Raw genomic sequence first — 12,544 nt, 5'->3', positions numbered from 1 at the left:
AAGGTGCTAGAAATGGTTAAATGGATAACACTAGACTAAAGTGGTTATTGAAGGGGGGGATGTCAAATGAGCAGGTTCCGTCAGAGCCTGGGCTGACCCCCTGTACCCTAGCTCACCCAGGATGGCCTGCCAGCACAGGTTCTTTGATCTGCTTTTCTAAAGGAAAGATAGCTTCAAAGGGGTTAAGAGCCTTACTTTAATTCAAGATATATAAGTAAAGAAGGTAAAAGTCATTCACTAGTTCAAGGGAAATGTTAGTACCCCGAACGTGGAGAAAATACAAGCAGAGAGAAATTAGCACAGAGATCCAATGGATGTAGCTCCAGCTGTCTAAACAAAGTAATAGATACACAGTCCCCAGACAGGGAGTGCCAGCATCTGGGTTCACAAAGCTGGGGGGCTCCTTAACAACAGCTACCCAGAGTCTCATCTGGCCAAATCACAAAGACCTCAGGTAAACATTCTTCCCATGAGTGAGCCCCAAAGCAAAATCTCACCTCAGAATATATATACTCTTTCGGCTAATAGACTCAGAGCCAGAAGGCATCACAACCCTCATGGCTCAGTGCCTAATTAGCTTAGTACCAACAGGTGTGAAAGTCTTCCTGCAAGCAAGCCTCCTCATAAGCAAGCTTCCTCTTCAGCAAGTTCCTCCCCCAGTGGGCTCTATGTGACTCAGGATATATCACAGCTGTGAACTGGATCAGAGCTCAAAGCAGCAAGACATCCGTGGTTGAAATACCTGTTTACCTTTAGGCCTGGGAATGTGGCCCCTGTTCCGAGATAAAAAGGAAATGCATGTGGTCACGTAGGCCTATTAGTGGACAGGGAAGATCTTATATTCCATTAACCTTGCACCTCTGGCCTCAGATTGTCACATTCAGGAGATGGGCTACAGGTCTCACTAATCAGAGGTTTGTGGTGACTCCCAGGACATTGCCCCAAGACTGAGCTGGCCTCATCACCCCAGCTCCCCACTCTCTAAGTAGATTCTGCAGACACACCCTCATGACCCCAGTTATATCCTTCAGAACTACCTGGGCCAGGCCCAAGCTAGCCTTTCTTAGCCCTCCCTAGTCTCCAGGGACTTTTCTTTCCTGCCCTCCATGTTTCCATTCTCATGTTTCCACACTTTCCCAGGAGGTCCAAAAAGGAATCAGGCTGGAGGGTAATGAGGATAGAGGAGGCCCCTCTGCCCCCAGGTCTGCTGAAGGGATCAGGTGTGGAAGGAGCAAAAATAAAGGTGATGGGTGAGGAATGGTAGTGGAGGAGATGGGACTGGACAGGAGGCCCCTAGCCTTAACCTGGGATCTCTAGCTGCAGTTTCAGAAGGAAGGTGGGCCAGTGGGAAGAAGGTGGTAATGAAGGGATTGAGGAAGAATCCCTGGGAAATAGAGGCTTCTATGGAGAAGGCACTGAGCTTACAGGGGACCCCATGGGGATATGGAGGGCTTAGAATATGTGGTGTAGGTGGCCTAAAGGGCACACTACAGGGGAACACAACAGTCCCTCCCACCCCAGACTGGATGGACAAGTTGACATGCTGGAAAAGTGTCAGAGCTGGCAGGGACCTTGGAGATTACCTAGTTCAACCCTTTCATTTTACAGAAGGGGAAACAGAGGCACAAAGAGGGAAAATCTTAAGGTCACATAGTGTGGTGGGGAGGGAGCCACAGAGTAAGAGCTATAGAGAAGGTAGTATGTGTCTACTTCCTAAAAGGTACAGACTTCACTTGGGGGAAGGATTTATTAAGTGCCTGCCATGTGCCAGGCAGGCAGCTAGGTGGCGCTGCAGTGGATAGAGCACTGGGCCTAGTGTCGGAAAGACTCAAATTCCTGAGTTCAAATCTCATCTCAGATACTTCCTAGCCATATGACCCTGGGCAAGTCACTTCACCCCGTTGGCCTCAGTTTCCTCATCTGTAAAATGAGCTGGAGAAGGAAATGGCAAAACCACTCCAGTATCTCTGCCGAGAAAACCCCAAATGGGGTCACAGAGAGTCAGACATGACTGAAACAACAAGAAGAAGGATAATATGAATGAAAAACAAACAAAAAATAAAAACAACAGTGATAGACAGCTGCATGCTGATTCCGTGATTGATCTCCGTTCCAGAGGCCCAATGATCAAACCTATTTCCTTCCTCTCAGAAGAGATGTGGGGGAGGCCAGGCATAGAATGTTGCATATGCCATCAGAACTTGCACTGTTGGTTTTGATGAACTATCTTTCACTGATGCAAGGGAAGGTTCAGCGGGATGGTGGGAAGGTCATATTGGGATTGTGTGAAAAAACAAAAGGCCTCAATAATTGTAAAAAAATATACAGAGGATCCCAGAAGCCATCTAGTCAAAATTCCCCCATGTTGAGAAGCATTTATTAAGCACCTACTATGTGCTAGGCACTGCTAAGCACTGGGGATACACAGAAAGGCAAGCATCAGTCCCTTCCCTCAAGGAGCTTATAGTCCAATGGGGAAGATGTATACAACTCAGTACATACACAGAGTAGGTAAAAGGTGGCTTTTGGGCGGGGGGCCCTAGCAGCTGGAGGGAACCAGGAAAGGCCTCCTTCAGGAAGTGGCCCTTGAGCTATTTCTAGGGATTCTAACCTGCCTGACAATCTTATCGGGTCCCATGGATTCCAATTGTCATATCTCTCAGATGGTTCTCATCTATTCATCCAGCCCTAACTTCCAGTTCACATCTCCAACTGCCTTCGGACAGCTCCAACTGAATGCTTTAATCTCAACATATCCAAAGCAGAACACATTATCTTTTCCCCGAAACCTTTTCTGAAGTATTACCATCAAGGCTACCACCATCTTCTCGGTGACTCAGGCTCCCAACTCGGCTCCTGGCTCTTCGCCCACGTGTCCAATCTGTTCTAGTCTTGTATCTACCTTTACCAGTGCTCTTTCCACTCACATAACTGCCATCCCTGGTTCAGGCCCTCGTCACCTCGTACCTGGCCTATAGAAGTAGGTTTCTGGTTGGCCTCCCTGCCTCAAGACTCTCCCCATTTCAGTAAATCCTCCACTTGGCTGCCAAAGGGATCTTCCTAAAGCACCATACTGACCATGTCACCCTCCCGACGCAAACTCCAATGGCTCCCTATTATCTCCAGAATCGAATATCAAATCCTCTGTTTGGCTTTGAAAGCCCTTCACAACCTGGTCTCTTCCTACCTTTCTTTTATGAAGGCAGGCAGAAGGATGAAGGAGGCCTTCCAAAAGGATATTCTATAGCAGACTGCCTTTTACAATTACACCATTGAAAGGGGCAGGGAATGAATACAAGATTCCATTTTGCTAATTGTTTGTTGTCTCCAAAAGAGCATTTGATTTGATAGACATGAACACCCCCTTAAAAAGCTGTCTGCTGACAAATTGTTTCCCATGCGTATGTTCGAATCATATACTACAGCTGGTGGTGGGTGGTGAGTGTTAGAGGTTGACGTGATAATAAATTCAACCGCCCCAGCCTCATTCCCTCCATCCATCTCCTGTTTATCTTGTATGTTTGCATTTCGATATGTAGTCTCTCTCCGTAGAGGGAGCTCCACGAGGACGGGGAGCTGTCTTTGTACTGCCAGCTTGGCATACAGTAAGTGATTAATAAATGCTCGTTGGTTGTCTCTCTCCGTAGAGGGAGCTCCACGAGGTCGGGGACTGGTTTTTGCCTGTCTTTGTACTGCCAGCTTGGCATACAGTAAGTGATTAATAAATGCTCGTTGGTTGTCTCTCTCCGTAGAGGGAGCTCCATGAGGACAGGGACTGGTTTTTGCCTGTCTTTGTATCACCAGATTGCCATACAGTAAGTGAATAATAAATGCTTGTTGGTTGATCGATTGATGCTATCACAAAGCTGTTTCCATGTAACAAGTATTCAACCAGCTCCAGAGGAGAGGGTGTAGTATGCTATTTTGCCGCTAGATGGCAGTTTGGCTACACAGGAATGGCCTACCTGCCCCTCCCCTCCCCTGACTCCTCCTCATTTAGGCTCTATTCTGAATACTTGTATATGTCTTGCCGCTGGACACAGAAGTCTCTGGAGGAGAAAAGTGCGGCTGGTGACCACGAACAGCCCTCCCTCACTTAAATCCAATTCACTTGCATGTCATGGCATCACCTTCCTGATGTCATGGTCCTCTTTGAGAATGAAGGACAAACAACAACTTGTAAATAGCAGGCTTGGGTTCAGGAGGCCACGAGCAAGGGACCTGAAATATGCTTCAGTTAGCAAATATGAAATCCCTCCCATCTTGTCCTTAGTGCCTTCTCAATTACAGCGTTCAATGAAGAGGCTGAGATGGTTCACTGTTTGTCAATTGGTAGGATGCCAGGTCTAAAGCTAGAAGGGCCCTCAGAGGCTGAATCCCACCCTCTCATTTTACAGAGGGGGAAACTGAGGCCCTGGGAGAGGAAGGGATGGGACTGGCCCAAGGTCACATGTAAGATCCTACATCTAGAACGGGAAGAGACCTCAGAGGCCAAGTCCAACCCTCTCATTTTACAGAGGGGGAAACTGAGGCCCAGTGAAGGGAAGAGACCAATCCAAGGTCACATGGAAGATTTTAGATCTGGAACTGGAAGGTACTTTGGAAGTTGTTTGGTCCAACACTCTTATTTTACTGGGGAAGAAACAGGCCTAGGCAGATGAAGGGACTTGTCCAAGGCTCCCACCCTCTCATTTTACAGAGCAGAAAGTAAGGCTCAGAGAGGGGCTAATGACCTGCCCAATGTCACAAGTATCTTTGTTCTAGAGCTCCAGGTGACCTCAGAAGGCATCTAGAACAAACTTATTACAGAGGAGGAAACTGAGTCCCAAGGAGTTCAACTCACTCGCCTTGGGTCACACCCACCCTAGATCTAGCACTAGAAGATACCTATATATAGTATCAAAAGTCAGTCCCAACCTCCTCATTTTACAAATGAGGAAACTGAGGCCCAGAGAGGGAAAATGATTTGACTAAAGTCCTTCACTTGTATAGAATCCATGATCCAGTGCTGAGAAGAACCTCAAAGGCCACCCAGGCCAACTCTCTCATTTTAATGAGGAGGGAAGTGAGTCTTGGAGGGGGGAAGTAACTTGTACAAGGTCTCATATATGGTCCTAAATTTAGACCTGGATGGGACCATGGGTCATCTAAGGGCAACTCCCACATTTTACAGATGGGGAAACTGAGGCCCATAGAAAGTGAAATGAGGTGCCTAAGGTTACACATAGGCTCTTAGATCTAGATCTGACAGGAACCACAAAGGGCAGTTCATTCAACCCCCTCATTTTAATGGCCAAGCGATCCGTTGACACAATCTGGTAGCTTAGACACTCAAGCAAATAGCAAATAAAGGTGTTCAGATGGCAAGCCGCTATCCGAAGTGACCTTGAGCTTGGCTAATGCTCTGCTTTCCCCTAACCCCTCCTCTGAGCAGATGTCTCAGTGGGCCGTGTTCCTGCCTAGGCCAGTCTTGCCCTTAATTTGTCCATAAAACAATAGTGGTTCATCTGTTTTGGGTCTTATATCTACCCCTATGGTTCTCTGCTCTTCGCCCCTCCATTTCTGCTCTAGTGAACTTCTCACTGCTTCAGCCTTGCTCTTCTGGGGTCTACGTAGCACATAAGGAGCCTTCCCTACTTCCAGCCACTAAGAAGGGGAAAAAACCAATTATAACCCAACATGGAATTCAAGAATAGGTTTCTCTCCCTCCCTCCTTCCCTGTCTTCCTCCTCCTTCTCTCTCTCTCTGTCTCGGTCTGTCTCTGTCTCTCCCTCCTCCCCCTTCTCCCTCCTCTCTGTCTGTGTCTTCTCTTCTCTCCATCTCTTTCTCTATCTCTCTCTGTCTCTCTCTCCTCCCCCTCCCCCCTCCCCTCCCCTCACCTCCCCTTCCCTCCACTGCCCTCCCCTCCCCTCCCTTCCCCTCCTCTCTCTCTGCCTCTCTCTCTCTCTGTCTCTCTCTCTCTCTGTCTCTCTCTCTCTCTCTCTGTCTCTCCATCTCTCTCTATATATGTCTCTCTCTGTCTCTCTGCCTCTCCTCTCCTCTCCCCTCCCCTCCTGTCCCCTCACCTCCCCCCCATCTCTGTCCATCTCTGTCTCCCTCCTCTTTCTCTCTCTGTTTCTCTGTCTCCATGTCTCTCTCTCTCTCTCTCTCTCTCTCTGTCTCTCTCTCTCTCTCCTCCTCCTCCTCCTCCTCCTCCTCCTCCTCCTCCTTCTCCTCCTTCTCCTCCTTCTCCTTCTTCTTCTTCTTCTTCTTCTTCTTCTTCTTCTTCTTCTTCTTCTTCTTCTTCTTCTTCTTCTTCTTCTTCTTCTTCTTCTTCTTCTTCTTCTTCTTCTTCTTCTTCTCTCTCTGTCTCCCCTCTGTCTCTTTTTTGCTCCCTTTATCTTTCTGTCTCTCAGTCTCTGTCTGTCCATCTGTCTTTCTCTCCTAAAGCCTGCAAAAAAAGTCCCAGGGTGGAAATTTTTTCAAGGACAAAGGAAATAACCTCAAGGACTCTGGGAAATTTATACTTGCACACATTTTGTAGCTTGCTCGAGCTTCTGTGCTCCTTCCCCCAGGCCATTTCTGGAGGTCTTAGAAAACTGGGTATTTAGTATAGATCTCTAAATCTCTTTTATTTTGCCATCTGTAAGGTGTATGTGTACTGCCCATGTGTCCCCTGCTACGTGAGTAGGAACACTCTCCATTGGCTGAGTGCTGGAACATGCTGTATCTTGAAAATGACCAGACTCTTCCTGGCGGTATCTGGGAGGGCAAAGGTCAGTCTTATACAAAGAAAAGCCCCAAACAATCTCTGCACTAACTCCCCATTTCTCTTTTTGACTGACCCTATGACCCAAACCAAGCAACATCTACAGCATTAGAACAAAACAAAAAGCATTTATTTTAAAATAAGAAAACAAAGTCACTGATCAATTTCGAGTTAAATTAATCAAGAGAATTCCTGCCTGTTCCCACACGTCTCCTGAAAGCACCAGTTTGAATCCCCATCCTGGTGGGAGTCACGCCAGTTCTACTGAGGGACTGTTCATATTAAGAAGGTTGGCATTTCCTAGCCCAGTGGATGTTTCCAGTTGCGTGGGGCCAGACCAATGCTGCCTACTTCTCTGTGGCTCACACCTACATGTTCAGCCTGGCCTAGTTAACCTGACTGATAGCCCCAGCCTGGCACACAGTTGCCTGAAAGGAGGAGTCACCTTAATATCTGAAAATTTAACAGCACATGGGGCACAGTGCCTTCAATGACCAGAAGAGGGCAGCACGTCAGTGTCCAGAAACTGATAGATGCCCTTTTGAGGGGGGAAGTGGAGGGAAACGTAGAGCTGTACATCCCTTCCTCAAACAGTCAGGGTCAGGGGCTGGTGTCCATTCTATACCATCTCTCCTGCCCTCCATGATGTATAAAAAGTTTGAGAGACAGTTTCTGGGTAATTAGTCATTTTATTAGTCATCCCACCAATAATTAATAAAAGGGGTCAGTGGCACTCTCAAATGCAAAAGACCCCTTATGGAACCCACTCAATGCTTATATGCCCTTGGAAGAGTGGATGTTCCTGTGGGTTGCAATCAACTCTGATTGGTTAACAATTAATGAGAAGAAGGAATATTATAATAAGAGGTGGATCAGTGCTAATGAGGGGCTGGGGGACTTGACTCTGATCACTCAGTCTTGGTCGAAGAGACTTATCTATACCCTATCACCCTGTCTGGGGTAATCTAGACCAGACCTACACAACTTGGCAGTAAGTACAGGCCAAAATTAAAATAGGCTAAACTTCTTTGGGCCTCAGATAGGTTTTTAGCAGCTCACTTTCTAAGTAAAAGTATAATTAATGATTAAACTATTTTTCAAAAACCCTTTTTATTGGGACATAATCCAGAAACTGAAATCAGCAAACACTTCTTTATGAAGTCACCTTCAGTAAATGACTTCCCAGCAGCAGCAATTTCTTTAGAAATCTGAAAACTAACCTTAGTAGCCACCTCATTTTCTGAGTTTACTTTCTTGAAAAACCATCATTCCCCACTGAGATTTTTCAACAATTTGGGCACTTTAATTTGTTTTTCATTGGTGTCCAATTTGCTTAAGATGTTTTGATTCGAAATGGCGACGAAGATTCTATTCCTTCAGAACAGCTATTACTTCTGGGCAAACAAGGAGCAATATTTTATTTCTCATATAAGTAAACAAGTATCTATTTGTTCACTCCAGATTAAACACTCTACGTTCCAATTAGATCTTCCATTTCTTTTTATCACCCATTTTACCAAATTGCCCCCAAAACTTTAATGTTAGAACCAAAAAATCTCCACAGCAACTGCTCACATACAAAGTAATACTGAACTGAGTGTCTGACCTTGGAGAGAGCACCAGACACTCAGGTAACTTGGAGGGTGGCTGCACAGTGAGGGAGGGAAAGAAGCCCTCGCATTGCTGCTACTCATCACGTAGCAGGCATCGGCTATGTTGACGTGTGGCTGCACTCACTTTTGGCCATGTTCAATGCCACTAACAACTGAAAACACAGCACAAAGATATGACTCTTGCTTCTCTCAGACTAGACAGACTGACCATGGTTGGTTGCTGTGGGTCAGGTGACAAACAGGAGAGTGTGCACAGTGGCAGCCCACCTGCCAAGTTACATGATGGGCACAATAGTGACTAGTGGAAAGAGGGTTAAGCGGGCTACATCTTTACTTTCTTTTACATCCTCTACATTTTCGCGGGCTGTCCGAAATCTTTTGGTGGACGGCAGGCAGCCTATAGGCTGTGCGTTGTGCAGGCCTGATCTAGACAAAAGGATCTACCCCCTGGCCAAACCTGCCTGAATTCACCTTAGATTAAATTCTTTGTAAGGTTTTCTAGTTGGGTAGGGATCAAAAGGCATGTACCCCAGGGATCTGGGTAATCTCATACATCAACAATGCCCTTCAGAGACTGAATAACCCATAGGCTTCTGAAAAAAATCCTGGTCCCAATTCAATAATTGAGTACTAATATGAGAGAGAAATAATCATTCCTCTCACGTCTAAGTCTCCTCTGTTCAGCTCCAGATATCCCAAAGCCCTGTTGATTGTTGTTGTTCAGTCATTTCAGTTGTTCTGACTCTTCATGACCCCATTTGAGGCTTTCTTGACAGAGATATTGGAAGGGTTTGCTGTTTCCTTTTCCAGCTCATTTTACAAGTGAGGAAACTGAGGTAAACACGGTGAAGTGACATGCCCAAAGTCACACAGCCAGGAAGTGTCTGAGGCTGGATTTGAACTCAGGTCTTCTTCACTCCAGGCCTGGAGCTCTATCCACTGCCATGCCACCTAGCAGCTTAAGCCCTAAAGGGGCCCAAATATTGCTCTAATAATTTCTGGGGGCCATCTCTAACCATGTTACACATAAAAGAATCCTTAAAAGATAGATCAATAAAACACTGTTTCTAGTCTTGCAGGTCTAGAACTTTGGCATTATTTTGGTGGGGAAGAACACTGGATTTGGAGTCAGGAGACCTGGGTCCAAATCTGGACTCAGCTTACTACTTGTCTGTCTCTCTTACCTTCCCAAAGCCTGCAAAAAAAACCCAAACCAAACCAAACCAAAACGAAAACGAAAACCAAAAAAGCTCAGGGTGGAAATTCCTCCAAGGACAAAGGAAACAGAAATTCAAAGACTCTGGGAAATCTAATCTTGGACAAACCTTTTAATATCTCTGGATCTCAGTTTCTTCTGTAAAATGAAGGGGTTAGAGTAGGTGGACCCTAAGGCCCTCCTATCTCTTTCTTTATGACTCTCACTCTCCCTCAGCCCATACAACCAATCAGTTGCCAAATTTTGCTATTTCTCTCTCTGGGCCTCTCTTACACCTGCCCCTTACTCTCTACTTACAGAGGCATTACCTTAGTTAAAGCTGTCCTTACTCTAGCCTAGATTATTGCAATAGGTTTTTTTGAATTAAGTGACTTGCCCAGGGTCACACAAATAGTAAGTGTCAAATATCTGAAGCTGGCTTTGAAATCAGGTCCTCCTGACTGCAGGGCTGGTGCTCTATCCACTGCGCCACATTGCTGGCCTGCAACAAGTTTTTAATGTTATTTTTTGTTTTGGGGGGTCTATGTCTCCTCATCTCACCCAAGCTGAAAGGACAGTGGCCACTCCTGGGCCTTATCCCAGTGATGATCAGTCCAGATGCTTTGGCCTGTTCCCTTTCTGATCCGGGCTGCTTCCCCTCTCTTTAAAGTAGCTTTCTCTCTACTCCTCTCCTTCCCTTCTGCTCTCAAGGTCTCACCATACTGATACCAGACTTAATGCAGACACCGTTTAGCCTTAGTTCAGAGCTCCTGTGCTCAAGGGACCCACCAGCCTCAGACTACCCTAGTCTGTACCCAAGTGTACCACCATATTCAGTTCTCTCTTTTCCTTCCTTCTTTCCTCCCTTCCTCCCTTCCTCCCTCCCTCCCTTCCTTCCTTCCTTCTTTCCTTCCTTCCCCAGCTGGAGATCTATTTTTTGGAGGCAATTGGGGTTAAGTGACTTGCCCAGGGTCGCACAGCTAGTAAATGTCTGAGAATGGATTTGAACTCAGGTCCTCCTGACTCCGGGGCCAGCACTCCATCCACTGCAGTGCCACCTAGCTGCTCCACACTGACTTTTAATAAGGCTCTCCTCATTCTAGTCTCTCCTCCTTTACTCAATAGACTCCATTGTCTCTGTATTGCCTCTAGGATAGAACAGAAACTTTTTAGCTTTTGAAGCCCTTGCTGACCACAACCTAGCCTATCTCTCTACTTGCATTGTAACCTACTCTCCCTCTTATATTCCATGATCCAGACAACTGACTTTTTCCTCTATTCCTCACACATGGCAATTCATCTCCTATCTCCATGCCATTGCACTGGCTGTCTCTCATGCCTAGAATGCCCTCTCTCCTCATCTCCACTTCATAGAGTCCATCTCTTCCTTCAAGCTACAGCTTAAGCACCATCTTCTATATGAAGCCTGTTTTGATTCCTCTCCCCAAAACTGCTAATGTCCTCCCTCGCTAATTACTATGGCACAGTGGATTCAGAAAGACCTGAATTCAAATCCAGCCTCAGGCACTTAGTAGTTGTGTGACCCTGGGCAAGTCACTTAATTTTGTTTCCCTCAGTTCCTCATCTGTCAAATGAGCTGGAGAAGGAAATGGCAAACCATGCCAGTACCTTTGCCAAGAAAACTCCAAATGGGGTCAAGAATGGTTGGATATGACTGAAGAAAAATAGGGCAGCTATGTGGTGCAGTGGATAGAGTGCCAGACCTGGAATCAAGAAAACTCCTCTTCCTGAATTCAAATCTATCCTCAGACACTCACTAGCTGTGTGACCCGGAGCAAGTCACTTAACCTTATTTGCCTCAGTTTCCTCATCTGTAAAATGAGCGGGAGAAGGAAATGGCAAACCAAGCCAGTATCTCTGCCAAGAAAACCCCAAACAGGGTCACTTAGAGTCAGACACAGCTGAAGAAATGGAACAACAAAACTTATATGTGTACTTCTTTTCTCTTCTATCAGAATATAAATGCCTTGAGAGTGGTTACTTTAAGGCACTTACATTCTGATAGAAGAGAAAACAAGTACACACACACTTACATTCACTCACAAGTCTTCTTCCAGTTTGTGAAATCTGAAATTCCTTTATCTGATCATAAACATTTATCATTCCATTTTCCCTTATGCTTTGCAATCCCTAATTCTTTTCTTCATCCTCACTGTGACCTCTCTACCTCTAGCACTCAATTCTTTCCTAGGCCATCACTGCTGCACTGTTTACATTCTTCCCCCTTTCCTCAATTTCTTCATGAATGAATGAATGAACTTCACTCTACGCCATCCTCTACTTTTGAATTACTTGCTCCTTTGTCCCACTATTGATCACACCTCAACTCTGAATTACTCCCACCATCCACTTCCTTTGATGCTATTCATGTGCTGTTGAACATGGAAGAAACCACGAAATTGTCTTGGTTGGGCCCACTACGCATTTATGTTATCTAATCTAAACTGGGCCCTCACTGCAGCAAGGCAAACAATCTAATTCCTCTAACTGATTCACTATCCCATTCTTCAGGGGAGCTGTCCCAAACTTCATCTCTCCTCAAGCCTCCCATGCCACATCCAATCTGTTGTTGTTGTCCAGTTGTTTTCTGCCATATCTGACTCTTTGTGACCCCATTTGGGGTTTTCTTGGAAAAGATACTGGGATGGTTTGCCATTTCCTTCTCCAGCTCATTTTACGGATGAGGAAACTGAGGCAAACAGACTTAAGTGACTTCCCTAAGTCACAAACCTAGTAAGTGTCTGAGGCTAGATTTGAACTCATGAAGAGGAGTCTTCCTGATTCCAAGCCTAGTGCTCTATCCACTGAGCCACCAAATTATCTCACAACATATCTCATATAAGTCCCATTCTGTCCATTTATACAGCTACAAGCCTGGTTCAGGCCCTCATTTCTTCTTGCTTGGACTACCGCAATCCATTTCTTAAAAAAAATTATATATACATATATACACACACATATGCACAT

Source organism: Trichosurus vulpecula (genome assembly GCF_011100635.1).
Source record: "Trichosurus vulpecula isolate mTriVul1 chromosome X unlocalized genomic scaffold, mTriVul1.pri SUPER_X_unloc_1, whole genome shotgun sequence".
NCBI lineage: Eukaryota > Metazoa > Chordata > Mammalia > Diprotodontia > Phalangeridae > Trichosurus > Trichosurus vulpecula.
The sequence above is the reverse complement of the archived record's forward strand: the minus strand, read 5'-3'. Positions refer to the sequence as shown.